Below are 26,723 nucleotides of genomic sequence, written 5' to 3'. Positions count from 1 at the left end.
CTTGCTTCTTCACTCGCTCCCCACGGTAAGCACGGGGAGTTGGCTCAGGTCTCCAACCTGACTCTGCCAATCTCCCTGTGTGCTGGGGGGCTGCCTCTTGCACTTGCCTCATGGTTGGTATAGTGCCTCGTAGTATCGCCGCTCCGCTCTTGCTGCCTCGATTTCCTCTTTAGGACGGCGATACTCCCCAGCCTGCCACCAGGGTCCTTTCCCATCCAATATCTCCTCCCAAGTCCATTTGTCCTGCTGATCACACTGCTTGGTCCTTTGGTGGTGGGAGATTCTGTCACGGTTGTCGTAGGAATGAGCGGACCAAATTGCAGCGTGTGTGTCATTCCACATTTTATTTATACTGTGAAACTATGCAATACATAAATAAACTGAATGACAAAAAACAGCAAACCGTGATGCAGAGGTGAAACATACACTACTCAAAATGAATCTCACACAAACCCAGGTGGGACAAACACCAACTTAAATATGACCTCCAATTAGAAACAACGATGACCAGCTGCCTCTAATTGGAGATCATCCCAAACACAGCCCAACATAGAAATACAAAACTAGAACTACCCAACATAGAAATACAAAACTAGAACATAACATCATAGAAAAACTAAACTTGAAAACCCCCCTGTCAAGCCCTGACCTACTCTACCATAGAAAATAACAACTTACTATGGTCAGGACATGACACCTCATTACTAAAATGAACAATTATCCTAAGAAAATGGTTTGTTTCATTAGTTTGTTTTCTTCTTTATACCTACTAAAATGTCAAGAATTCGTTATGAATTAATTCATTACTTTCAGGTGATATTTAATGCTATGTTATGAGTTAATTAATTGCTTTCAGGTGATGAGTAATCTTGCCTAAGAGCTTAAAGATATCAAGGTTTTAGCTCAGTGGTCCAAGACGGCCTTGAGTAACTCTGACAACCTGGATTTGAGACCAGGTTGTTCACACAGGCCCTGGAGCAGCCAGTTTGGTCGACACGCAGTCCCAGAAGTGAGGCTGCAAGTGAGTCCTGGGGCCAGTCCAGATAGGTCCTGGTCTTGACCAGTCTTGCCAGACGGTGCTGGACTGACAGTTGCCGAGGGGGATGTCCTCCAGGACGACCAGGATGAGGATGTTCCTGTGCTCCACAAGCAGACGGAGGGTGGCCAGGCGTAGCTTTAAAGAGCACCAGTTACTGCACAGGTAGTGACAACGCAGGGAGTAGCGCTGCCGTAGAGGCTGTCTGTGATGTTGTCATGATGTCCTTCCCCAGCAGGACGTCCCTGCTGTGCAAACTGAGATACAGGAATGGGGGCCTCCTCTGCTCCATGCCTGGCAGCAGCTTCTCCACCACCCAGCGTTTGTCTCTCCTGCTGAACGACACAAAGGCATCCACATGGCCTCCTCCAGACAGCTGCGGGCGATGTGTCCGAGGGCCAGCAGGTAGTCCCCGGCCAGCTAATGGAGCAGCCCCACCAGCATGAAGAGGAGAAGGCCCATGGAGTTGCAGATGAACAGGACAAAGCCCACATCTAGGGAACAGTTGGCCTTTGAGTACCTATTCAATTTCTGGATAGCATTTTCATTATTGTATGATAGCTCTGCCTCCCCAAGGTGATACATGATGACCTGGGCATGTCTCTATTTTATTTTTATTTATTTTTATTTCACCTTTATTTAACCAGGTAGGCTAGTTGAGAACAAGTTCTCATTTGCAACTGTGAGCTGGCCAAGATAAAGCAAAGCAGTTTGACACATACAACAACACAGAGTTACACATGGAATAAACAAACAAACATACAATCAATAATACAGTAGAAAAATCTATATACATCATGTGCAAATGAGGCAGGATAAGAGAGGTAAGGCAATAAATAGGCCATGGTGGCGAAGTAATTACAATATAGCAATTAAACACTGGAATGGTAGGTTGGGCAGAAGATGAATGTGCAAGAAGAGATACTGGGGTGCAAAGGAGCAAGATAAATAAATAAATACAGTATGGGGATGAGGTAGTTGGATGAGATCTTTACAGATGAGCTATGTACAGGTGTAGTGATCTGAGAGCTGCTCTGACAGCTGATGTTTACAGCTAGTGAGGGAGGTAATAGTCTCCAGCTTCAGAGATTTTTGCAGTTCGTTCCAGTCATTGGCAGCAGAGAACTGGAAGGAGAGGTGGCCAAAGGAAGAATTGGCTTTGGGGGTGACCAGTGAGATACATGCTGGAGCGCGTGCTATGGGTGGGTGCTGCTATTGTGACCAGTGAGCTGAGATAAGGCAGGGCTTTACCTAGCAGAGACTAGTAGATGACCTGGAGCCAGTGGGTTTGGCGACGAGTATGAAGCGAGGGCCAGCCAACGAGAGCGTACAGGTCGCAGTGGTGGGTAGTATATGGGGCTTTGGTGACAAAACGGATGGCACTGTGGTAGACTGCATCCAATTTGTTGAGTAGAGTGTTGGAGGCTATTTTGTAAATGACATCGCCGAAGTCGAGGATCGGTAAGATGGTCAGTTTTACGAGGGTATGTTTGGCAGCATGAGTGAAGGATTATTTGTTGCGAAATAGGAAGCCGATTCTAGATTTAATTTTGGATTAGAGATGTTTAATGTGAGTCTGGAAGGAGAGTTTACAGTCTAACCAGACACCTAGGTATTTGTAGTTGTCCACATATTCTAAGTCAGAAATGTCCAGAGTCGTGATGCTGGACGGTCGGGTAGGTGTGGGCAGTGAACGGTTGAAGAACATGCATTTAGTTTTACTTGCATTTAAGAGCAGTTGGAGGCCACGCAAGGAGAGTTGTATGGCATTGAAGCTCATCTGGAGGTTAGTTAACACAGTGTCCAAAGAAGGGCCAGAGGTATACAGAATGATGTTGTCTGCGTAGAGGTGGATCAAAGAATCACCAGCAGCGAGAGCGACATCATTGATGTATACTGAGAAGAGAGTCGGCCCGAGAATTGAACCCTGTGGCACCCCCATAGAGACTGCCAGAGGTCCGGACAACAGGCCCTGCAATTTGACATACTGAACTCTATCGGAGAAGTAGTTGGTGAACCAAGTGAGGCAATCATTTGAGAAACCAAGGCTGTTGAGTCTGCCAATAAGAATGTTGTGATTGACAGAGTCGAAAGTCTTAGCCAGGTCGATGAATACGTCTGCACAATAATGTATCTTATCGATGGCGGTTATGATATCGTGGCTGAGGTGCACCCATGACCAGCTCTGAAACCAGATTGCATAGCGGAGAAGGTACGGTGAGATTCGATGTGGTTGGTAATCTGTTTGTTAACTTGGCTTTCAAAGACCTTAGAAAGGCAGGGTAGAATAGATAGTCTGTAGCAGTTTGGGTCTAGAGTGTCTCCCACTTTGAAAAGGGGGATGACCGCAGCAGCTTTCCAATCTATGGGAATCTCAGACGATACGAAAAAGAGGTTGAACAGGCTAGTAATAGGGGTTGCAACAATTTCGGCAGATCATTTTAGGAAGAGAGGGTCCAGATTGTCTAGCCCGGCTGATTTGTAGGGGTCCAGATTTTGCAGCTCTTTCAGAACATCAGCTATCTGGATTTGGGTGAAGGAGAAATGGGGGAGGCTTGGGCAAGATGCTGTGGGGGATGCAGGGCTGTTGACCAGGGTAGGGGTAGCCAGGTGGAAAGCATGGCCAGCCGTAGAAAAATGCTTATTGAAATTCTCAATTATTGTGGATTTATCGGTAGTGACAGTGTTTCCTAGCCTCAGTGCAGTGGGCAGCTGGGAGGAGGTGCTCTTATTCTCCATGGACTTCACAGAGTCCCAGAACATATTTTAGTTTGTACTACAGGATGCAAATTTCTGTTTGAAAAAGCTAGCCTTAGCTGTCCTAACTGCCTGTGTATATTGGTTCCTAACTTCCCTGAAAGGTTGCATATCACGGGGGCTATTCGATGCTAATGCAGAACGCCATAGGATGTTATTGGGTGCAGGGTCCTTGGGTCCAGGGGACCAGCCAGTTCTTATCACAGCTGATGACCTGGACATGTCTCTGTCCTTGGGCCCAGGGGACCAGCCAGGAGTTATCACAGTTGCAATGTATTCGAGGATCATAGAATACAAGGGACCTCAGGCTGGTCAGGGTCTCTGGGAAGCTCTCTATCACATTGAACTCTTCTAGAGATTCCACCATCAACTGCCTGAGGGAGTGGAGGTCTCTGCTCAGCTCTTCCTCCAGAGAGAATTGAATTCAGGCTCTCCAGCCTGGTCAGGTTGTGAAACATGGTGGCCAGCCTCTCCCATCAGGTTCAGAAACCTCAGCTACACAAGCATGTTCAGGTCAGATAAGTATTCCAGGGAGGGAAGGTACCTTGCGGCGAAGTAATGCCAACATAGAAGTTGATCCACTACTGCCATGAGGCTGACGACAGACTGGAAGAATGGCCTTCAGCAGTTGAGCACATAGCTAAAGAGTGAGGCCGGGTTTTAGGGTGCTGTTTCTGCCAATGATGATGGTAAGGGGGTACCCAATGGAGGAAATGTTCAAATGAGTCAGGCCTTGAGGGAAGGCACCAAATATATGTGTCACATTCACACTGTTCTCCACCTCAGAGGGAGGAGGGAGAAAGTCCCTTAAATCTATGTTCTTCAGTGAAATGAGGTGGATGAATGCAGACACGTCGATATGTACAAGGGGGTTTTCTCACAACATGAGGGTATCCAAGCTGTCAAGGCCAAATAAATTATTATCTGTAATCTGAGAGATCATGTTTAATGTTAGGTCTAAGAATCTCAATTTACCCTGTCCCTGAGATGTTAAGTCTAGAATAATGGTTATGGCATTGAGTCCTGAATCTAGCCACTCCAGATGTCTCAAGCAACTGAAATGCTCTGAGGTGATGTTTGTGATGCGATAGGCATGCAAGGACAATCTCTTTAGCCTTGGGACAGGACTTTTGAATGTCACAAAGCAAAATTAACTGAGGGATAACTTTCAAAAGAAGACTAACTGCCACATCGGTACGATTCTTCAAATAATGAATCAAGCCTAAATTGACACTGTCATTATCTCTAGAAAAGATTACTATTTCTCAGTGCAGACCATGACTAGTTTCCAATTTTATGGATCCTTAAATCAAGTTTTGTGATTGAGAGTTTGTGCACTGTCCCACAAACAGACACAAAGGAAATGTTTTTGTCATCGAAATCGAAAGAACGCAATCTACTGATACTAGACTGCAGAACCTGAGTCTGTCATTCATCAATGTCAGGCAAAATCAGAGATGAGATGTTTTCGAATCATATTTTATTATGTGACGCGCTCCACTGAATGAAAAGTCCACTTCTTGCAGACAATAGAAATAAGGAAGCTCAAGAAAAGCTCTGTTTCTGTCAGAGCAGTTCTGGTGTCTCAAAATGTATATCTCTTCTGAGTGAAAGACATACATCCCAGCAAGAGACACTAAGCTGTTGTAAGAGTAATTTTAATAGATACCTAAAACCGGATTGTCTTCTCAGAAAGAATGCATTTGTTACTCAACCAACCCAAGGACCAAAAATCCAAACCGCATAAAATCCCAACAGAGGAAAGACCAACCACATTTTTCTCATGAAGTAGAGACACCTGCAGATTATGTTGGTTGTTTTGTTTGTCCAAGGGAATTGATTTCAGTTTCTTGTTCAGTTTAATTCAGTTAAGGTCAGTTTATCCAATGTCTGGAATAGATGATTGAGAAGCAGGTTTCTGCTTTAAAAAATGGCATGAGACCCTGTTGGGATTAGTTGTCAATGGATTAAAGACCTGGAGTTATTTCACTGCTTTGTCTGTTACCTGTGTCCTAGCTACACTCTGTCAGTTACCTGTGATCTAGATCCTCTTTGTCTGTTACCTGTGTTCTATCTCCTCTGTGTCTGTAACCTGTGTTCTAGCTCCTCTGTGTCTGTTACCTGTGTGCAATCTCCTCTGTGTCTTTTACCTGTGTTCTATCTCCTCTGTGTCTGTTACCTGTGTGCAATCTCCTCTGTGTCTTTTACCTGTGTGCAATCTCCTCTGTGTCTGTTACCTGTGTTCTTTCTCCTCTGTGTATTTTACCTGTGTTCTAGCTCCTCTTTGTCTGTTACCTGTGGTCTATCTCCTCTGTGTCTGTTACTTGTGCTCTAGCTCTTCTGTGTATTTTACCTGTGTTCTTTCTCCTTTGTGTTTGTTACCTGTGTTCTAGTTCCTCTTTGTCTGTTACCTGTGTTCCAGCTCCTCTGAGTCTGTTACCTGTCTTTTTTCTCCTCTGTGTATTTCACCTGTGATCTGGCTCCTTTTGTCTGTCACCCATGTTCTATCTCCTCTGTGTCTGTTAACTGTGTTCTTTCTCCTCTGTGTATTTTACCCATGTTCTATCTCCTCTGTGTCTGTTAACTGTGTTCTTTCTCCTCTGTGTATTTTACCCATGTTCTATCTCCTCTGTGTCTGTTAACTGTGTTCTTTCTCCTCTGTGTATTTTACCCATGTTCTATCTCCTCTGTGTCTGTTAACTGTGTTCTTTCTCCTCTGTGTATTTTACCCATGTTCTATCTCCTCTGTGTCTGTTAACTGTGTTCTTTCTCCTCTGTGTATTTTACCCATGTTCTATCTCCTCTGTGTCTGTTAACTGTGTTCTTTCTCCTCTGTGTATTTTACCCATGTTCTATCTCCTCTGTGTCTCTTACCTGTGTTCTAGCTCTGCTTTGGCTGTTACCTGTGTTGTAGCTCTATTTGTCTGTTACCTGTGTTCTAGCTCCTCTGTGTATTTTACCTGTGTTCTAGCTCCTCTGTGTATTTTACCTGTGTTCTAGCTCCTCTGTGTCTGTTACTTGTGTTCTATCTTCTCTGTGTCTTTTACCTGTGTTCTATCTCCTCTGTCTGTTACCTGTGTTCTATCTCCTCTGTGTCTGTTACCTGTGTTCTTTCTCTTCTGTGTTTTACCTGTGTTCTAGCTCCTCTTTGTCTATTACCTGTGTTCTAGCTCTGCTTTGGCTGTTACCTGTGTTGTAGCTCTATTTGTCTGTTACCTGTGTTCTAGCTCCTCTGTGTATTTTACCTGTGTTCTAGCTCCTCTGTGTATTTTACCTGTGTTCTAGCTCCTCTGTGTCTGTTACTTGTGTTCTATCTTCTCTGTGTCTTTTACCTGTGTTCTATCTCCTCTGTCTGTTACCTGTGTTCTATCTCCTCTGTGTCTGTTACCTATGTTCTTTCTCTTCTGTGTATTTTACCATTGTTCTAGCATCTCTGTGTCTGTTACCTGTGTTCTAGCTCCTCTGTGTCTGTTACCCGTGTTCGATCTTCTCTGTGTCTTTTACCTGTGTCCTAGCTTCTCTATGTCTGTTACCTGTGTTCTATCTCATCTGTCCCTGTTTCTTGTGTTCTATCTTCTCTGTGTCTGTTACCTGTGTTCTAACTCCTCTCTATCTGTTCAGTCTTGTTCTGGTCTTTTTTTCTATTGTTTGGACAGAGAGAGAGGCTTTGAGGCACAAATACTGTTGTTACTGATTACCACTGTCTAACTTCCCTTTCCACATGCGCCGAATACAACAGGTTTAGACCTTACTGTGAAATGCTTACTTACAAGCCCTTAACCAGCAATGCAGTTCAAGAAATTGATTCAAGAAAAACATTTACTAAATAAAAGAGAAAAAAAGTAACACAATAACTGTACAAAACAATAATGAGGCTATGTACAGGGGGTACCTTTACTGATCCCTACAAAGAGGTAATCAGTTGTATGTGTTGTTGGTATATTTGACATGCAACACAGTCTAGGGTCACTCTCGACTAACTAACTTTGATAGGCCCAGGTCTATAGGTAACGTGGTACCTTTTTCAGTAAAGGAACACATGTTTTTTAACCAATAATGTCAGTTGTATCTTAATTTTCCCATTCAATTCATATCCATATAATGTCAAAATAGACCTTTCGCAATTACATCACATACAGTATGATTGCCTGCATATTTGGTGAGCTTCTCTCTTTAAGAAAAACATAATGAAAATAAACGAAACCAACATGGTGTAAACTATGGTTGGATGTGAATCACCCATGTGTGTTTTGTTTGTCTATGACAATGAAGACTATGATGATGATGATTGGTTAATTGCAGGCAGGTTGTAAAATAGTCCATATTTCACAGATTGGAGGAGAAAGGACAAGGGTGCTGGCGATCGGCATGTAATATGTTTAACTACGGTAAAGTAGTGTTTTGAGAATTGGAAATTGCTTACATCCCTCTCTCTCCACGGGGACACTGTCCAGATCTCAAGGTACACACACACAGACACACACACACACACACACACACACACACACACACACACACACACACACACACACACACACACACACACACACACACACACACACACACACACACACACACACACACACACACACGTTTCCTTATGTAGCGTGTTTCAGGGCCTTCATGGCATAGTGCCAAAGCGTCACTGAAATTTCAAGGCATTGTCTGAGTGGCAAATGTACTTTTGCAGAGATAAATGCAGAGATACATGCATAGATAAATGCAGAGATAAATGCATCACGTTAGATACATCTAACACCACTCCTCTGTTTTGGAGTCTCGGTTCATCATTTAATAATCCTCGTCTGAGAGGAGAGTGAGACAGTCAGACATAACCACAATACTACTTTTTGAATATGAGGAACTTTTCACACGTAATATTTACTCTGATGTTTTCATGACGTGGCAACACAGAACTGTGAACCTCTCTCCGACATGACATTCTTCACGTAATTTAAGAACAGACTGGATAATGTTTCTTTTACTTTCTTAACTTTGCATAAATAAGACACCCTTTCAGGCCTTTCTATGTGAGCCTTCTGTATGCATGTATCCCTAACACGCTCACTTCATAGAGTCTATCTTTATTTGTTTGAAGGAAATGGACACAAAAACATACAGAATTATGTGTAATTACATGTGAAGGTTTATTTAAGTTTGAAGGAACCATGAAAGGAAAACAAACTAGACAAGGGTCTATAGTGTTCACCAGGAGTGAGTGCCTGATGTTGTCTGGGCCAAACTGGCTGAATGGTTTGAATTTACTGCTCCACCACAGTAAAATTGTCCTAATCACTAGGTAAACAGATACTTCCCCTCCTATCAGAGCGCTCGGCAAATGGGGGGATAACTTTCACTGTTGTTTTCCTACTTATTCGGACTTAAAAACACCAGCATAATTATTTGTAAGTACCACTTTGATTTTGTGAATTTGTTTGAAAGAGGCTGAAGGTGTTTTACTGAATTATTCACTTACGTTTGGTCGTGGAGTTTCCTTGCAGCATTTCAAGTCAAATTAGAAAGAAAAGACGGGATCTGGGTAGTGTTACATATCTTTAGGCCTTTTTGAATTTCCTGATTTTAATCTGACTTCACCTCTTGAAGACTTTATGTTGCCCAATTATTGTCATTTTATTTTACCCATACATAAAAGTATAACTAAGAATGCCACACTCACTCAATGAAATAAACCAATGTATTAATTCATTCTTCATTTAATCACAATATGTAATCAATGTATCATTTCATATAGTATATGAAACATTTCATTTGTAAAAAAATGAAAACAATCAATAACGTTCATTGAGATATGTTCAGCAACCATAACGTTCATTGAGATATGTTCAGCAACCATACTATTCATTGAGATATGTTCAGCAACAATAACATTCATTGAGATATGTTCAGCAACAATAACATTCATTGAGATATGTTCAGCAACCATAACGTTCATTGAGATATGATCTGCAACCATACTATTCATTGAGATATGTTCAGCAACAATAACATTCATTGAGATATGTTCAGCAACCATACTATTCATTGAGATATGTTCAGCAACAATAACATTCATTGAGATATGTTCAGCAACAATAACATTCATTGAGATATGTTCAGCAGCAATAACATTCATTGAGATATGTTCAGCAACAATAACATTCATTGAGATATGTTCAGCAACCATACTATTCATTGAGATATGTTCAGCAACAATAACATTCATTGAGATATGTTCAGCAACAATAACATTCATTGAGATATGTTCAGCAACCATACTATTAATTGAGATATGTTCAGCAACCATACTATTCATTGAGATATGTTCAGCAACAATAACATTCATTGAGATATGTTCAGCAGCAATAACATTCATTGAGATATGTTCAGCAACAATAACATTCATTGAGATATGTTCAGCAACAATAACATTCATTGAGATATGTTCAGCAACAATAACATTCATTGAGATATGTTCAGCAACAATAACATTCATTGAGATATGTTCAGCAACCATAACGTTCATTGAGATATGTTCAGCAACCATACTATTAATTGAGATATGTTCAGCAACCATAACGTTCATTGAGATATGTTCAGCAACCATAACGTTCATTGAGATATGTTCAGCAACAATAACATTCATTGAGATATGTTCAGCAACAATAACATTCATTGAGATATGTTCAGCAACAATAACATTCATTGAGATATGTTCAGCAACAATAACATTCATTGAGATATGTTCAGCAACAATAACATTCATTGAGATATGTTCAGCAACCATAACGTTCATTGAGATATGTTCAGCAACCATACTATTAATTGAGATATGTTCAGCAACCATAACGTTCATTGAGATATGTTCAGCAACCATAACGTTCATTGAGATATGTTCAGCAACCATAACATTCATTGAGATATGTTCAGCAACAATAACATTCATTGAGATATGTTCAGCAACAATAACATTCATTGAGATATGTTCAGCAACCATAACATTCATTGAGATATGTTCAGCAACAATAACATTCATTGAGATATGTTCAGCAACCATAACGTTCATTGAGATATGTTCAGCAACAATAACATTCATTGAGATATGTTCAGCAACAATAACATTCATTGAGATATGTTCAGCAACAATAACATTCATTGAGATATGTTCAGCAACAATAACATTCATTGAGATATGTTCAGCAACCATAACAATCATTGAGATATGTTCAGCAACCATACTATTAATTGAGATATGTTCAGCAACCATACTATTAATTGAGATATGTTCAGCAACAATAACATTCATTGAGATATGTTCAGCAACAATAACATTCATTGAGATATGTTCAGCAACAATAACATTCATTGAGATATGTTCAGCAACAATAACATTCATTGAGATATGTTCAGCAACCATACTATTAATTGAGATATGTTCAGCAACAATAACATTCATTGAGATATGTTCAGCAACAATAACATTCATTGAGATATGTTCAGCAACAATAACATTCATTGAGATATGTTCAGCAACAATAACATTCATTGAGATATGTTCAGCAACCATAACGTTCATTGAGATATGTTCAGCAACAATAACATTCATTGAGATATGTTCAGCAACAATAACATTCATTGAGATATGTTCAGCAACAATAACATTCATTGAGATATGTTCAGCAACAATAACATTCATTGAGATATGTTCAGCAACCATACTATTAATTGAGATATGTTCAGCAACAATAACATTCATTGAGATATGTTCAGCAACAATAACATTCATTGAGATATGTTCAGCAACAATAACATTCATTGAGATATGTTCAGCAACAATAACATTCATTGAGATATGTTCAGCAACAATAACATTCATTGAGATATGTTCAGCAACAATAACATTCATTGAGATATGTTCAGCAACCATAACGTTCATTGAGATATGTTCAGCAACCATAACGTTCATTGAGATATGTTCAGCAACAATAACATTCATTGAGATATGTTCAGCAACCATAACGTTCATTGAGATATGTTCAGCAACCATACTATTAATTGAGATATGTTCAGCAACCATACTATTAATTGAGATATGTTCAGCAACCATACTATTCATTGAGATATGTTCAGCAACCATACTATTCATTGAGATATGTTCAGCAACAATAACATTCATTGAGATATGTTCAGCAACAATAACATTCATTAAGATATGTTCAGCAACAATAACATTCATTGAGATATGTTCAGCAACCATAACGTTCATTGAGATATGTTCAGCAACCATACTATTAATTGAGATATGTTCAGCAACCATAACGTTCATTGAGATATGTTCAGCAACCATACTATTCATTGAGATATGTTCAGCAACCATACTATTCATTGAGATATGTTCAGCAACCATACTATTCATTGAGATATGTTCAGCAACAATAACATTCATTGAGATATGTTCAGCAACAATAACATTCATTGAGATATGTTCAGCAACCATAACGTTCATTGAGATATGTTCAGCAACCATACTATTAATTGAGTTATGTTCAGCAACCATACTATTAATTGAGATATGTTCAGCAACAATAACATTCATTGAGATATGTTCAGCAACAATAACATTCATTGAGATATGTTCAGCAACAATAACATTCATTGAGATATGTTCAGCAACAATAACATTCATTGAGATATGTTCAGCAACAATAACATTCATTGAGATATGTTCAGCAACCATAACGTTCATTGAGATATGTTCAGCAACCATAACGTTCATTGAGATATGTTCAGCAACCATAACGTTCATTGAGATATGTTCAGCAACAATAACGTTCATTGAGATATGTTCAGCAACAATAACATTCATTGAGATATGTTCAGCAACCATAACGTTCATTGAGATATGTTCAGCAACCATAACGTTCATTGAGATATGTTCAGCAGCAATATCATTCATTGAGATATGTTCAGCAACAATAACATGAATTTGAGCAAGCTGAGGAAGAGTAAAACAGACCAGGGGTAGATGAGGCTGAAGAGAGGGAAGCAACATGACTGACTCATGGACAGTGATTTTGGAAAGTATTCAGACCACTTGACTTTTCCACATTGTTGCTTGGCTTTCAGGCCAAAAAGTTCAATCTTGGTTTCATCAGACCAGAGAATCTTGTTTTTCTCATGGTCTGAGAGTCGTTACGTGCCTTTTGGCAAACTCAAAGCGGACTGTCATATGTCTTTTACTGAGGAGTGGCTTCCATCTGACCACTCTACGATAAAGGCCGGGTGGGTGGAGTGCTGCAGAGATGGTTGTCTTTCTGGAAATTTCTCCCATCTCCACAGAGGAACTCTAGAGCTCTGTCAGAGTGACCATCAGAGTGACCATCACCTCCCTGACCAAGGCCCTTCTCCCCCGACTGCTCAGTTTGGCCGAGTCTTGGTGGTTCCAAACTCCTTCCATTTAAGAATGATGGAGGCCACTGTGTTCTTTGGGACAATTTTTCATAAATGTTTTGATATCCATCCCCAGATCTGTGCCTCAACACAATGCTGTCTTGGAGCTCTACAGACAATTCCTTCAACCTCATGGCTTGGTTTTTTCTCTGACATGCACTGTCAACTGTGGGACCTTATATAGACAGGTGTGTGCCTTTCCAAATCATGTCCAATCAGTTGAATTTACAACAAGTGGACTCCAATCAAGTTGTAGAAACATCTCAAGGATGATCAGTGGAAACAGGATGCTCCTGAGCTCCATTTCGAGTCTCATAGGAAAGGGTCTGAAAACTTATGTAAATGAGGTATTTATTTTTAATATATAAAACATTTGCAAAAAAATTTAAAACCTGTTTTGATTTTGTCATTATGGGGTATTGTGTGTAGATTGCTGAGTTTTTTATTTTTATTAATCCATTTTAGAATAAGGCTGTAACGTAACAAAATGTGGAAAAAGTCAAAAGGTCAGAATAATTTCCAATGCATATCTCACTATGGGAGTGTAGGACTGGGCCTAGGTGTAGAAATGAGGCCTTGACACTTTCAGGAAGGACAGAAAGCAGATGTTGAGAACGTGCTAAATGACTGTCTTGTTGATAATCAACCTGCTGTCAGAGATGTATGTTGCAGTAGTCCTGCAGGCTTGGAGAGGATTATTAGTCAAAGCCCTCCAGTGGACTTGACAAATTACTTCACTTGCACATCTCCACTTGTATCCTCTCCTGTGCCTCTGCGGAGTGCGGACAGAGTGAATTCTGGGTAGAAATATGTATGTGTTTGGCAGTTCAGGAGGTCCTGTAAAAGCAACTTGATTTATTTGATTTCCACCAAATCAGGGAGTGAAACAATATACTAACCTAACAAATCTCCAAAACAAACTCATCTCCTAACCTAACACATCTCCTAACCAAACACATCTCGTTGGTGGTGGCAGGTAGCCTAGTGGTTAGAGCATTGGACTGCTAACCGCAAGGTTGAAACATCAAATCCCCAGGCTGACAAGGTAAAAATCTGTCGTTCTGCCCCTGAACAAGGCAGTTAACTCACTGTTCCTAGGCCGTCATTGAAAATAAGAATTTGCCTAGTTAAATAAAGGTTAAAAAAATATCACAACACATGGAGATGAAGACCTGGGGAAAAGTAATTTTTACATTTGAGTCATTTAGCAGACGCAACAGCCACTCTCAACTTTCAAAGGCAGAGAAAGTGGGTGAGCAAGAGAGAGAGAATGAGAAAGAAAGAGGGAGAAGGGAGGGTGAAAGAGAGGAAGAGGGAGGGTGGGATCAGGATAGGGAGAGGGAGGGAAGGAGAGAGAAAGAGAAATAGAGAGAGGGAGGGAAGGAAGGATAGAGAAAGAAACAAAGGGATAGAAAGAGGGAGGGAGGGAGGGAGAGAGGGAGGGAGGGAGGGAGGGAGGGAGGGAGGGAGGGAGAGAGGGAGGGAGGGAGAGAGGGAGGGAGAGAGGGAGGGAGGGAGAGAGGGAGGGAGGGAGGGAGAGAGAGAGAGAGGGAGGGAGGGAGGGAGGGAGGGAGGGAGGGAGGGAGGGAGGGAGAGAGAGAGAGGTAGGTAGAGAGAGTGGGAAAAAATAAGCCCGGTTCTGCCTAAGTTTGAAACCAAGGTCTGAGACTCCCAGTTGTAGCCAGGCTCAAGTGAGACAGCTGCAACTTTTCATGGCTCCAACGCAGCAAATTTCCATCAGCCGCCACTGCCAGAGACCACAAAATGCTTTCAAACAACGCCTCACTTGTGGTTTGGGGTGTGGGGGAGTACCAAGGTGAAGACGGCGTGTTTCGTCTCAAACTCCTCTCCCTCTCTCCCCCTACATTAGCGCTTGTCAGGGATGGCCATTATGCTCAAAGCCGGTGAAGAAATGTAATTACCAAACCGTTTATTTAATTGAAAGAAAAATAAATCCCCAGCACCTCGGAATGCATCGGGGTAGGGTGCTGATGTTTTCTGGAGAGGTTGATAACACCAAGGACCCAAAAACGACACAAGCCTAGCGGCTGAAAATAATGTTGCTTTTACTTGAGGCAAGGAGCTTTCTCTCCATTAGAATCAGCTGCCCCACATAAGTCATTCTTGATTTAAGCTCAATTAAAATAACCACTCATTTAATGAAGAAGGCTATTTATACCTGCTTGTTACTCGTTCGTAACCATCCATTGATGAAGAGGGGGTGGGAGGAGGAAGAGAGGCAGGCTGTCTCAATAAACCAGTGGGTTTACATAGCATGCATGTAAAACAACTGGGCCCAACCGAATCGTGACCTGGAGTTACGACAACAGACAGCCTTTGTCATGTGCAGCCAGATATTGGTCATGGAACAGAGGACTAGGAGGGAAACACAAATTGACAGCTCTCTTTAATGAATGGGCACCAGTTCAGATTGAAAGGAAGTAGTTAGCTGAATTTGACTGGTGAGAGATTGGAAGTAGGTAGCTGATTTGGACTGGAGAAAAAGGAAGTAGGTAATTGATTTGGATTTGAGAGAGAGGAAGTAGGTAGCTGATTTGGACTGGAGAGAAAGGAGGTTGTAAGTAGATGATTTTTGACTGAAGAGAGAGGATGTAAGTAGCTGATTGGGACCGGAGAACGAGGAAGTAGGTATCTGATTTGGACTTGAGAATGAGGAGGTTGTCGGTAGCTGATTTGGACTGGAGAGAGATGAAGAAAGAAGCTGATGATTTGGACAGGAGAGAGAGGAAGCAGGTAGCTGATTTGGACTGGAGACAGAGAAAGGTGTAGGTAGATGATATGGACTGGAGAGATAGGAAGTAGTTAGCTTGTATGGAATAGAGAGAGAGGAAGCATGTATCTGATTTGGACCGGAGAGAGAATATGTAGGTAACTGAATTGACCTGCAGAGAGGAAGTAGATAGCTGGTTTGGAATGGAAAGAGAAGGTTGTAGGTTGCTGATTTGGACTGTAGAGAGAGGAAGGAGGTAGCTCATGTATACTGTAGAGAGAGGAAGTAGAAAGCTGATTTGGACAGGCGGGAGAAGATGAAGGTAGCTGATTTGGACTGGAGAGAGATGTATGTAGCTCATTTAGACTGGAGAAAGAGGTTATAGGTAGCTGATTTGTACCGGAGAGAGAATATGTAGGTAGCTTATTTGAACTGGGAAGAAAGTTTGTAGGTAGCTGATTTGGACTGGCGAGAGAGTTTATAGGTAGCTGATTATGACTGGAGAGACAAGAAGTAGGAAGCAGATTTGAAATGGAGAGAGAGGATGTATGTTGCTGATTTGGACTGGAGGGAGTGGATGTAGGTAGCTGATTTTGACCTGAGAGAGAGGAAGTAGGTAGCTGATTAGGACTGTAGAGAGAGGAAATAGGTAGCTTATTTGGACTGGAGAGAGAGAAAGTATGTAGATGATTTGGACTGGAAAAAGAGGAAGTAGGTAATTGATTTGGATTTGAGAAAGAGGAGATTATAGGTAGCTGATTTGGACTAGAGAGAGAGAGAGGATGTAGGCAGCTGATTTGGACTGGAGAGAAAGGATGTTGTAAGTAGCTGAATTGAGACTTGAGAGAGAGGACGTAGTTAGCTGATTTGGACTGGAGAGAGAGGAGGCAGGTAGGTCATTGAGAGGAAGTAGGTCATTGATTTGGACTAGAGAAAGAGGAGGTTGTAGGTAGCTGATTTGGATTAGAGAGATAGGAAGTAGGTAGCTGATATGGAATGGAAAGAGAGGAAGTAGGTAGCTGATTTGGACTGGAGAGACAAGATGATTGGTACTGTGGAAAGTGGAAGTAGGAAGCTGATGTGGACGGGAGATAGAGGAAGTCGGTAGCTGATTTGGAATGGAGAGAGAGGAAGTAGTTTGCATATTTTGACTGAAGAGTGAATAAGTAGGTAGTTGATTTGGACTGGAGAAAGAGGAATTAGGTAGCTGAGCTTGAGAAAGAGGAGGTTGTAGGTAGCTGATTTGGACAGGAGAGAGCGGAAGTTGGTTCCTGATATGGACAAGAGAGAGAGGAATAAGGTAGCTGATTTGGACTGAGAGAGACTTGTAGTAGGTAGCTGATTTGGACTGGAGAGAGAGGAAATAGGTAGCTGATTTGGACAGGAGAGAGCGGAAGTAGGTAGTTGATTTTGACTTGAGAGAGAGGAATTAGGTAGCTTATTTGAAATGGAGAGAGTGGAAGTAGGTACCTTATTTGGACTTGAGAGAGAGGAAGTAGGTTATTGATTTTGACTGGAGAAAAAGGAAGTAGGTCATTGATTTGGACTTAATAAATTGGAGGTTGTAGGTAGATGATTAGGGACTGGAGAGAGAGAAGATTGTAAGTAGCTGATTTTGACTGGAGAGAGTACAAGAAGGAAGATGATTTGGACAGAAGAGAGGAAGTAGGTTTCTGATTTGGACTGGAGAGAGAGGAAGTAGGCAGCTTATTTGGACTGGAGAAAGAGGAAGTAGGTAGGTTATTTGGACTGGAGAGAGGAAGTAGGTAGGTTATTTGGACTGGAGAAAGAGGAAGTAGGTAGGTTATTTGGACTGGAGAGAGAGGAAGTAGGTAGACGATTTGGACTGGAGAAAGAGGAAGTAGGTAATTGATTTGGATTTGAGAAAGAGGAGATTATAGGTAGTTGATTTGGAATAGAGAGAGAGAGGAGGTAGGTAGCTGATTTGGACTGTAGAGAAAGGAGGTTGTAAGTAGCTGATTTGAGACTTGAGAGAGAGGAAGTAGGTATCTGATTTTTACTGGAGAGAGAGGAGGCTGTAAGCAGCTGATTTGGACAGGAGAGAAAGGAAGTAAGTAGCTGATATGGAATGGTAAGAGAGGAAGTAGGTAGCTGATTCGGACTGGAAAGAGATGAGGTTGTAGGTAGCTGATGTGGACTGGAGAGAGAAATGCCGTCGGTAGCTTATTTGGACTGGAGAGAGAGGTTGTATGTAGCTGATTTGGACTGGAGAGAGAAGATGATTTGGACTGGAGAAAGAGGAAGTAGGTAGCGGATTTGGACAGGAGAGAGAGGAAGTTGGTTGCTGATTTGGACTGGAGAGAGAGGAAGTAGGCAGCTTATTTGGACTGGAGAAAGAGGAAGTAGGTCATTGATTTGTTCTTAAAATGGGTAGGTTGTTGGTTGTTGATTTGGACCGGAGAGAGAGGAAATAGTTACCTGTTTTGGACTTAAAAAAGAGGAGGTTGTAGGTAGCTGATTTTGACTTGAGAGAGAGGAATTAGGTAGCTGATTTGAAATGGAGAGAGTGGAAGTAGGTACCTTATTTGGACTTGAGAAAGAGGAAGTATGTATCTGATTTGGACTGGAGAGAGAGGAGGATGTAGGTAGCTGATTTGGACTGGAGAGAGAGGAGGATGTAGGTAGCTGATTTGGATTGGAGAGAGATAGGTTGTAGGTTGCTAATTTTGGACTGGAGAGAGACTAGATTGTAAGTAGCTGATTTTTACTGGAGAGATAGGAAGCAGGTAGCTTATTTGAACTGGAGTGAGAAGATGATTTGGAGAGAGTTGAAATAGGTAGATAATGTGGACTGGAGAGAGAGGAATTTGATAGCTGATTTGGACTGGTGAGAGAGGAAGAACGTAGCTGATTTAGAATGGAGAGAGAGGAAGTAGGTAGCTTATTTGGACTGGAGAGAGAGGAAGTATGTACAGTAGCTGATTTGGACTGGAGAGAGAGGAAGTCGGTAGCTGATATGGAATGGAGAGATTGGAATTAGGTAGCTGATTTGGACTGGAGAGAGGGGAGGTTGTAGGTAGCTAATTTGGACTGAGAGAGAAAGTTTGTAGGTAGCTGATTTGGACTGGAGAGAGAGATTGCAGGTAGTTTATTTTGACTGGAGAGAGAAGATGATTTGGGCTGGAGAGAGAGGAAGTAGGTAGCTGATTTGGACTGGAGAGAGAGGAAGTAGGTAGCTGATTTGGACTGGAGAGAGAGACACTAGGTAATTGATTTGGACTGGAGAAAGAGGAAGTTGGTAATTGATTTGGACTTAAGAAATAGGAGGTTGTAGGTAGCTGATTTAGGACTGGAGAGAGAGTAAGTAGGAAGGTGATTTGGACTGGAGAGAGTGGAAGTAGGCAGCTGATTTGGCCTGGAGAAAGAAGAGGTTGTAAGTGGCTGATTTGAGACTGGATAGAGGGGAAGTAGGTAGTTGATTTGGACTGGGGAAAGAGGAAGTAGGTAGCGGATTTGGACTGGAGAGAGAAGCGTTAGTTAGTAGCTGATTTGAGACTGGAGAGAGGGGATGTAGGTACCTTATTTGGACTTGAGAAATAGGAAGTATGTAGCTGATTTTGACTGGACATGGGTGGAGGTTGTAGGTAGCTGATTTGGATTGGAGAGAGAGAAAGGTTGTAGGTATCTGATTTTGGACTGGAGAGAGAGTAGATTGGAAGTAGCTGATTATGACTGGAGAGAGAGGAAGTAGGTAGTTAATTTGGACAGGAGAGAGAAGAAGTAGGTAGTTAATTTGGACTGGAGAAAGAGTTAGTAGGTCATTGATTTGGACTTGAGAAAGAGCAGGTTGTAGGTAGCTGATTTGGACTGGAGAGAGAGGAAGTTGGTAGCTGCTATGGAATGGAGAGATTGGAATTAGGTAGCTGAGTTGGACTGGAGAGCGGGGAGATTGTAGGTAGCTGATTTGGACTGGAGAGAGAGATTGCAGGTAGCTTATATTGACTGGAGAGAGAACATGATTTGGACTGGAGAGAGAGAATGTAGGTAGCTGATTTGGACTGGAGAGAGAAGAAGTAGGTAGCTGATTTGGACTGGAGAGAGAGCAAGTAGGGAATTGATTTGGACTGGAGAAGAGGAAATAGGTAATTGATTTGGACTTAAGATATTGGAGGTTGTAGGTAGCTGATTTAGGACTGGAGAGAGAGTAGATTGTAAGTAGCTGATTTTGAGTGGAGAGAGAGTCAGTAGGAAGATGATTTGGACTGGAGAAAGAGGAAGTAGGTAGCTGATTTGGACTAGAGAAAGAGGAAGTCGGTAGCTGATTTGGACTAGAGAAAGAGGAAGTAGGTAGCTGATTTGGACTAGAGAAATAGGAAGTAGGTAGCTGATTTGGACTGTAAAGAAAAGAGGTTGTAAGTAGCTGATTTGAGACTGGATAGAGGGGAAGTAGGTAGTTGATTTGGACTGGAGAAAGAGGATGTAGGTAATTGATTTGGACTTAAGAAATATGAAGTTGTAGCCTGCTGATATTGGACTGGAGAGAGAGTATATTGTAAGTAGCTGATTTTGAGTGGAGAGAGAGTCAGTAGGAAGATGATTTGGACTGGAGAAAGAGGAAGTAGGTAGCTGATTTGGACTAGAGAAAGAGGAAGTCGGTAGCTGATTTGGACTAGAGAAAGAGGAAGTAGGTAGCTGATTTGGACTAGAGAAATAGGAAGTAGGTAGCTGATTTGGACTGTAAAGAAAAGAGGTTGTAAGTAGCTGATTTGAGACTGGATAGAGGGGAAGTAGGTAGTTGATTTGGACTGGAGAAAGAGGATGTAGGTAATTGATTTGGACTTAAGAAATATGAAGTTGTAGCCTGCTGATATTGGACTGGAGAGAGAGTATATTGTAAGTAGCTGATTTTGAGTGGAGAGAGAGTCAGTAGGAAGATGATTTGGACTGGAGAAAGAGGAAGTAGGTAGCTGATTTGGACTAGAGAAAGAGGAAGTCGGTAGCTGATTTGGACTAGAGAAAGAGGAAGTAGGTAGCTGATTTGGACTAGAGAAATAGGAAGTAGGTAGCTGATTTGGACTGTAAAGAAAAGAGGTTGTAAGTAGCTGATTTGAGACTGGATAGAGGGGAAGTAGGTAGTTGATTTGGACTGGAGAAAGAGGATGTAGGTAATTGATTTGGACTTAAGAAATATGAAGTTGTAGCCTGCTGATATTGGACTGGAGAGAGAGTAGATTGTAAGTAGCTAATTTTGTGTGGAGAGAGAGTAGCAATTAGGAAGGTGATTTGGACTGGAGAGAAAAGAAGTAGGTAGCGGATTTGGACTGGAGAGAGTGGAAGTAGATTGCTGATTTGGACTGGAGAAAGAGGAAGTAGGTAGCTGATTTCCACTGGAGAGAGAGGAAGTAGGTAGCTGATTTGGACTGTAGAGAGAAGAGGTTGTAAGTAGCTGATTTGAGACTGGATAGAGGGGAAGTAGGGAGTTGATTTATACTGGAGCGAGAGGAAGTTGTTACTTTATTTGGACTTAAGAATGAGGAGGTTGTAGGTAGCTGATTTTGTTTGGAGAGAGAAAGGTTGTAGGTAGCTGATTTTGGACTGGAGAGATAGTATACTGTAAGTAGCTGATTTTGACTGGAGAGAGAGGAAGTAGGTAGATGATTTGGACAGGAGAGAGAAGAAGTAGGTAGTTAATTTGGACTGGAGAAAGAGTTAACAGGTAAATTATTTGGACTTGAGAAAGAGCAGGTTGTAGGTAGCTGATTTTGGACTGGATCGAGAGGAGGTTGTAAGTAGCTAATTTTGACTGTGGAGAGAGGAAGTCGGTAGCTGATTTGGACTGGAGAAAGAGGACATTGTAAGTATATGATTTGGACTTGAATGAGTGGAAGTGGGTTGCTGATTTGAACTGGAGAGAGAGGAAGTAGGTTGCTGATTTGGACTGGAGAGAGAGAATAGGTTGCAAGGTAGCAGATTTTGACTGGAGAGGGGGGTTGTATGTAACTGATTTGGACTGGAGAGAGAAGATGATTTGGACTGGAGAGAGGGGAAGTTGGTAGCTGATGTGGATTGGAGAGAGAGGAAGTAAGTAGCTCGATTTGGACTAGAGAGAGAAGTAGTTAGCTGATTTGAGATTGGAGAGGGAGGATGTAGTTAGCTGATATTGACTGGATAGAGAGGAGGTTGTACGTGCTCTGTTGGATTGAGCTATCATGGACTCAGATGGAGCACCACTCCCTCTATTTGCCAAGGACACTGTAAACTCATTGCAAAATTACTGAAAAAATCACCATGTCCTCTCTCAATTAACTTCAATTGGCATGGGACACATATGTTAACATGGCCGAAGCAAGTGAAGTAGATAAAATACAAAAGTGAAATAAATAATAAAAATATACAATAAACATTACGCTTACAGAAGTTCCAAAAGAATAATGACATTACAAATGTTATATTATGTATGTATATAGTGTTGTAACGATGTGCAAATGGTTAATGTGCAAAAGGGAAAATAAATAAACATAAATATGGGTTGTATTTACAATGATGTTTGTTCTTCACTGATTGCCCTTTTCTTGTGGCAACGGGTCACAAATCTTGCTGCTGTGATGGAACACTGTGGTATTTCACCCAGTAGATATGGGATTATATCAAAATCGGGTTTGTTTTCAAATACTTTGTGGATCTGCGTAATCTGAGAGAAATATATGTCTCCAATATGGTCATACAGGTTAGGAAGTGCAGCTCAGTTTCCACCTCATTTTGTGGGCAGTGTGCACAGAGCATGTCTTCTCTTGAGAGCCAGGTCTGCCTACGGCAACCTTACTCAATAGTAAGGCTATGCTCAACTGAGTCTGTACATAGTGAAAGCTTTCCTTAAATTTGGGTCAGTCACAGTGGTCAGGAATTCTGCCACTGTGTACTCTCTGTTTAGGGCCAAATAGCATTCTAGTTTGCTCCGTTTTTTTGTTAATTCTTTCTAATGTGTCAAGTAATTATATTTTTGTTTTCTCATAATTTGGTTGGGTCTAATTGTGTTGCTGTCCTGGGGCTCTGTGGGGTCTGTTTGTGTTTGTGAACAGAGCCCCAGGACCGGCTTGCTTAGGGGACTCTTCTCCATGTACGTCTCTCTGTAGGTGATGGCTTTGTTATGGAAGGTTTGGGATTCACTTCCTTTTAGGTAGCTGTAGAATTTAACAGCTCTTTTCTGGATTTTGATATTTAGCGGGTATCGGCCTAATTCTGCTCTTCATGCATTATTTGGTGTTTGACATTGTACACAGAGGATATTTTTGCAGAACTCTACATGCAGAGTCTCAATTTGGTGTTTGTCCCATTTTGTGAATTCTTGGTTGGTGAGCGGACCCCAGAACTCACAACCATAAAGTGCAATGGGTTCTACAACTGATTCAAGTATTTTTAGCCAGATCCTAATTGGCATGTCTAATTTTATGTTATTTTTGATGGCATAGAATGCGCTTCTTGCCTTGTCTCTCAGATTGTTCACATCTTTGTGGAAGTTACCTGTGGCACTGATGTTTAGGGCAAGGTATGTATCGTTTTTTGTGTGCTCTAGGGCAACGGTGTCTGGATATAATTCGCATTTGTGGTCCTGGCAACTTTTTTGGAACACTATTATTTTGGTCTTACTGAGATTTACTGTCAGGGCCCAGGTCTGGCAGAATCTGTGTAGAAGATCTAGCTGCTGTAGGCCCTCCTTGGTTGGTGACAGAAGCACCAGATCATCAGCAAAAGTAGACATTTGACTTCAGATTCTAGTAGGCTGAGGCCGGGTGCTGCAGACTGTTCTAGTGCCCTCGCCAATTCGTTGATATGTATATTTTGAAGAGGGTGGGGCTTAAGCTGCATCCCTGTCTCACCCCGCAGCCCTTTGGGAAGAAATGTGTGTTTTTTGCCAATTTTAACCGCACACTTGTTGTTTGTGTACATGGGTTTTATAATGTTGTATGTTTTTCCCCCAACCACTTTCCATCAATTTGTATAACAGACCCTCATGCCAAATTGAGTCAAAGGCTTTTTTGAAATCAACAAAGCATGAGAAGACTTTGCCTTTGTATTGGTTTGTTTGTTTGTCAATTAGGCTATGCAGGATAAATACGTTCTCTGTCGTATGATCATTTGGTAAAAAGCCAATTTGACATTTGCTCAGTACATTGTTTTCACTGAGGAAATGTACAAGTCTGCTATTAATGATAATGCAAAGGATTTTCCCAAGGTTGCTGTTGACACATATCCCAGAGTAGTTATTGGGGTCAAATTTGTCTCCACTTTTGTGGATTTTGTCTCTCTCGCTCTCTCTCTTATTAAACAGGTCTGTCGAGCCAGAGAGGTTTGTTTGAAGTCTGGGATGTAGAAAGGCTGCAGCAGTAAAGGGACTCCGCCTGCCTTCCTCTGACCGTATAAATGACAGCTAGTGAAACTGGATCTGCTTCCCCTCCGTAAAATAGTCCCGATATCTGCACCGCCCTCTCTGTTAATCAAATGAGCTGTAATTGTCATCTGCAGATTTTTAAAGGCACGGAGGGGAAATACTAACTTGACCTGTGACCTGTGCCTTGGGGTCGTTTGAGAGTTTGTATATAGTCATGCTCCGAGGTATATTAATGTCTGCAAAGCCTTTGGGTTTCAGGGAGGGAGTCTGTGTCCACCTCCTCTCTCTCTCTCTCTCTCTCTTTCTCTCTCTCTCTCTCTCTCTCTCTCTCTCTCTCTCTCTCTCTCTTTTTCTCTCTCTCTTTTTCTCTCTCTCTTTTTCTCTCTCTCTTTTTCTCTCTCTCTCTCTCTCTCTCTCTCTCTCTCTCCAACAACCATTTAATCCCTCTGATCTTCAAAGCTGGAGTGGGGCATAAGTCACCCAGAGACCAGAATATAAACCCATTTAAAATCTGGAAAGAGGACACTTCAACACGCTTTGTGCTCCACTCAACTACTTAACTGTCTTCCCTCTCACCACACAACCGTTGCATCACTAGAACACTGGGCCTCTGTGTCAATCACTGGCACCATGACAATTCTCTACTCACTAGGCTCTGGTTGTGCAAGTGACCGCTCAGCCCCTCTACAACTCTACCCACCCACCCCCTACCAGCCAGCCCCTTTACCAGTCTACCCAGCCTTACCAGCCATCACACACCAGTCTACCCACCCCCTACCAGCCAGCCCCTCTACCAGTCTACCCAACCTCACCAGCCACCACACACCAGTCTACCCACCCCTACCAGCCATCGCATACCAGTCTGCCCACCCCTACCAGCAAGCCCACACCAGTCTATCCACCCCTACCAGCAAGCCCATACCAGTCTATCTACCCTTACCAGTCTACCCACCTCTACCAACCAGCCCACACCTGTCTATCCACCCCTACCAGCCATCACATACCAGTCTACCCACCCCTACCAGCAAGCCCACACCAGTCTATCCACCCCTACCAGCAAGCCCATACCAGTCTATCTACCCTTACCAGTCTACCCACCTCTACCAACCAGCCCACACCAGTCTACCCACTCCTACCAACCAGCCCACACCAGTCTATCCACCCCTACCAGTCTACCCACCCCCAACAGCCAGCCCACACCAGTCTACCCACCCACCCCTACCAGCCAGCCCACACAAGTCTACCCACCCCTACCAGCAAGCCCATCCCAGTCAACCCACCCCTACCAACCAGCCCACACTAGTCTAACCACCCCTACCAGCCAACACCAGTCTACCCACATTACCAGTCAGCCCCTCTACCAGTCTAACCACCCCTACCAGCCAGACAACACCAGTCTACCCACCCCTACCAGTCAGCCCCTCTACCAGTCTACCCACCCCTACCAGTCAGCCCCTCTAACAGCCTTCCCAACCCTACCAGCCAAACAACACCATTCTACCCACCCCTAACAGCCAGCCCACACTGGTCTACCCACCCCTACCAGCCAGCACATGCAAGTCTACCCACCCATACCAACCAGCCTCACCAGCCTATCCACCCCTACCAGTCTACCCACCCCCAACAGCCAGCCCACATCAGTCTACCCACCCTTAACTGTCAGCCAACACCAGTCTACCGAATCGTTTCAGCCAGCCCCTCCACCAGTCTACCTACCCCTACCAGTCAGCCCCTCTACCAGTCTACCCACCCTTACCAGTCAGCTCCTCTACCATTCTACCCACCCCTAACAGCCAGCCCCTCCACCAGTCTACCCACCCCTACCAGCCAGCCCCTCTACCATTCTATCCACCCCTACCAACCAGCCCACACCAGTCTATCCACCCCTACCAGTCTACCCACCCCTTCCAGCCAGAAAGCACCAGGCTACCAACCCCTACCAGCCAGACAACATCAGTCTACCCACCCCTACCAGCCAGCCCCTCTACTAGTCTACCCACCCCTACCAGTCAGCCCTTCTACCAGTCTACCCACCCCTACCAGCCCGACTCTATACCAGACTACCCATCCCTGCCAGCCAATCAATCCCAGCCCTTTGTACTCTACTGTACTGTACTGATTCTAGTGGGAGGGGCAGGGGACCAGCTGGAGAGACAGGAAGCTGCCTGGTACTGCCCTGTAGGGTGCTGAGTTATGAGAGGTGTCAGTGATATGCACCAGTCTGCAATGAGGGTGGCCCCTTCAACTGACATCACCGTCACTGGTGTCCCACCACACAGGCAGCCGTTGGCCAAGCCAACTCCTCTTGCTTAATTCAGGTTCACACGTTTAACTCGCCAAATTTGAGAGCCCTCTGAGGCGTGGAGGAAGGGGAAGGGGAGCATGAGGAAGGAGGATGAGGT

The 26,723-nt window shown here is 42.7% G+C and overlaps 1 pseudogene; it reads right to left on the bottom strand.

Annotated features, from left to right (window-relative positions):
* Window positions 1-961: 961 nt before the first annotated feature.
* Window positions 962-24,537, bottom strand: LOC115153634 (toll-like receptor 13; annotated as a pseudogene).
* Window positions 24,538-26,723: the final 2,186 nt, after the last annotated feature.

The sequence above is a fragment of the Salmo trutta genome, chromosome 18 (assembly GCF_901001165.1).
Source record: "Salmo trutta chromosome 18, fSalTru1.1, whole genome shotgun sequence".
NCBI classification, from domain to species: Eukaryota; Metazoa; Chordata; class Actinopteri; order Salmoniformes; family Salmonidae; genus Salmo; species Salmo trutta.
The sequence above is the reverse complement of the archived record's forward strand: the minus strand, read 5'-3'. Positions and strand labels throughout refer to the sequence as shown.